The sequence below is a fragment of the Salvia hispanica genome, chromosome 3, assembly GCF_029641045.1.
Source record: "Salvia hispanica isolate PSC_SH4W2 chromosome 3, Shi_PSC_v1, whole genome shotgun sequence".
Classification (NCBI taxonomy): domain Eukaryota; kingdom Viridiplantae; phylum Streptophyta; class Magnoliopsida; order Lamiales; family Lamiaceae; genus Salvia; species Salvia hispanica.
Genome location: NC_142694.1, coordinates 41,172,629 through 41,175,509, shown reverse-complemented (window position 1 = coordinate 41,175,509; position 2,881 = coordinate 41,172,629). Strand labels below are relative to the sequence as shown.

Below are 2,881 nucleotides of genomic sequence, written 5' to 3'. Positions count from 1 at the left end.
GGTGCAGTATCGAAATTGCCCTGGTCCAGATATTATGTATACAGATCCACATGGAGTAGTCTTCTCCATCATGAATTGTACACATCCCTCGATTGGTTCGAATATGCAATTGCCACCTTGGAATGTTAATAACTACTGCTACAGAGACCTAATGTAGTAGTTTATTCAATTCATTGATCGAAAAATATTCAGGGTTTATTCTAACTCGTAACTCTTTCATATTTCTTGATTTTGCTTTGCTTTTATGTTTGTAGCTTTTATTATAGATTGCATTATCAACTATATTTAGTCAATGTAAAGTTTTTTCTAAAAAAAATAGACACATGATATAGAATTCCACATTTATATTATTTTTCAACAAAAATGGACATTATTAACACATCACTGGTCTGAATTCGTATTTGCCATCCCATTGTCGATTGAATAATATTTAGAACATATTTCTAGCTTTTATGCTTTTATCTTTTTATTACTGATTGTAGCATTGACTACTTTTAGTCTATTTAATGTGTTTTTCTACAAAAATAGACATATTGATTTAGCCATCCTAATTCCTACATACTCTCCCTGTCCCATTAGAAATGAAATGTTTTCCTTTTTATTTTGTCCCATTAAAAATGAAACGTTTCCTAAAACAGAAACATCTCCATTTCTACTTTTCCTCTCTCTTACTTTACTCTTTCTTTATTTACTCACAAAACAACACTCCTTAAAAACCTGTGCCGATTCCCAAATATTGCATATTTAATGGGACGAGAGAATATATTTTTGGGAAAAACTTAATCCCATATTCAATTACATAGACTACTTATTCATCACATAACACGCAATAAAACAGAATAAAGAAAAACCAATTGGCAATAACAATAATAATAAAAAGGTAGTAGAAATTTATAATTCAGATAAATAGTAGATGAGTCACTTTTCTCTTTAGTTTGTCACAACTAATATATTCCATTATTAAAAATAGAAACATCATCTCTATTTTATTCTCTTTCTTACTTTATTCTTTACACACAATACACAAATAAACTAGATAAAATCTCATGCCGCTCATAAAGTAGTAATCTTTCTTGGGACGGAGAGAATATAACAATCATAGCAATAAAAATTTATCCAGACTCATAGCAATAAAAATTTATCCAGACCACTAAATTTTCGCTCGTAGACTAGAGCTTCACAACATCCGGAATATGCACCGGATACTTATCAATGCAGTCGGCCCACGGCCCCTCCACCGGCAACTTGATCGTCCGGTTACATCTCCACACCGCGCTGTTACACTTAAATCCACTCCCAAACGCAATCTGCCAAACCCTATCCCCTTTCCTCATCCTCCCCTTCGACTCAATGTAGCTCAATTCATACCACAGCGACGAAGAAGAAGTGTTTCCGAATCGATGCAGCGCCATCCTCGACGCCTCCACCTGCTCATTCGTCAGCTGGAGGCTCTTCTGCAGCTCATCAATCACCGCCCTCCCGCCGGCGTGGATGCAGAAATGCTCAAACGCCTCTTTGAAATCGGGAATGTACGGTTTAGATCTCGAATTGAAGAATTTTCGCATAATTAGAGAGATCGCGAAGAGCAATTGCTCCGATGCGGGGAGGACCAGCGGTCCGATCGCCGTGATGTTCGATTTCAAGGCCTCTCCGGCCACCGCCATCAGATCGATGTTCAATTTGATCCCGACGTTCCCCTCGTCGTCCTCCTCCTGCGATACGCATCCGTACGATTTGTCGTCCGCGCCTCTGTGCGTTCGGACGACGTGAGAGAGGCGGTACTTCGCGCGGCGGCGATCGGATCTGCGATTGGATAAGAGCACGGCGGCGCCGCCCATCCGGAAGAGGCAATTTGGGAGGAGCATTGCTCTCTCCTTCCCTAGGTAGGAATTTGGGGTTATAATCTCGGTGCTGATCACAACCGCATATGAATTGCGATGCCGTTGAAGAAGATCGGAGGCGAGATCTACCGAGATCGGGCTGGCGCTGCATCCCATGCCGGAGAGATTGAAGCTATTTATATCACTCCTCATGTTGTACTTATTAATCACCGACGCCGTCAGCGACGGAATCGGTGAAAATAAGCTACAGTTTAGAACTAAAATGTCAATTTCCTCGGGTTTGACTCCGGTTTTGGTAAATAGTGAATCCATCGCGGAAAAAATAACGAGCTCAGCTTCTTCCCGGGCCAGCGCCATCGTTGGGGTCGGGGGGATGTAGTGGAGGGCCGGGGGGAGGCATGTTTCCTCTCCGAGTCCGGAACGTTCTAGAATCTTCGTTTGGAAGTGGACGCTTTTCGGGTCGGAGAAGAGCCTCCCCACGCGGGAGTGCTCGATGAATAAGGCGGAGGAGACGCGGCAGCTGTGGGGGGGCTTGAATAGGGCGTAGTCGACGAGGTAGACCAGGCGTGGGCGGGAGATGAGGAACACGGTGAGGGTGTAGAGGATTGGGAAGGAGGAGCACAGTAAGTGGAGTGGGGTGAGATGCATGGAATTGTATAACTGTATGATATAGTCCGCTTTGGCTGAAATAGCTAGTGCGATTGGTATGAAAATGAGTTTTAAGAAATTGTTTACGACGAATTGGTAGGTTCGTTTGGTTAACGAAGGAGCCATGGCGGCGGAGGTTTGTGGTGGAGTGATTGGAAGGAGGGGGATTTGGGTATTTAAAGAGTGGGAGAGGGAGTACTAAACTACTAATGGAGTACTAAACTACTAATGGGGTGTGAGCAGAAGTAGCTGAGTATCGTAATCGGAGGTCTTTCATCAAATTATTGTTCTAATTAATAGATTTTGGTGTAAACTGCGTTTTAATGTTGGATCGATTCGATCTCCATAGATGGACGGGCATGATATGATACAGACCAAGCAAGAGATCTCAT

General features: G+C 42.6%; 1 pseudogene; it reads right to left on the bottom strand.

Annotated features, from left to right (window-relative positions):
- Positions 1 to 981: 981 nt before the first annotated feature.
- Positions 982 to 2,630, bottom strand: LOC125214854 (3-ketoacyl-CoA synthase 5 pseudogene; annotated as a pseudogene).
- Between the last annotated feature and the right edge of the window lie 251 nt (positions 2,631 to 2,881).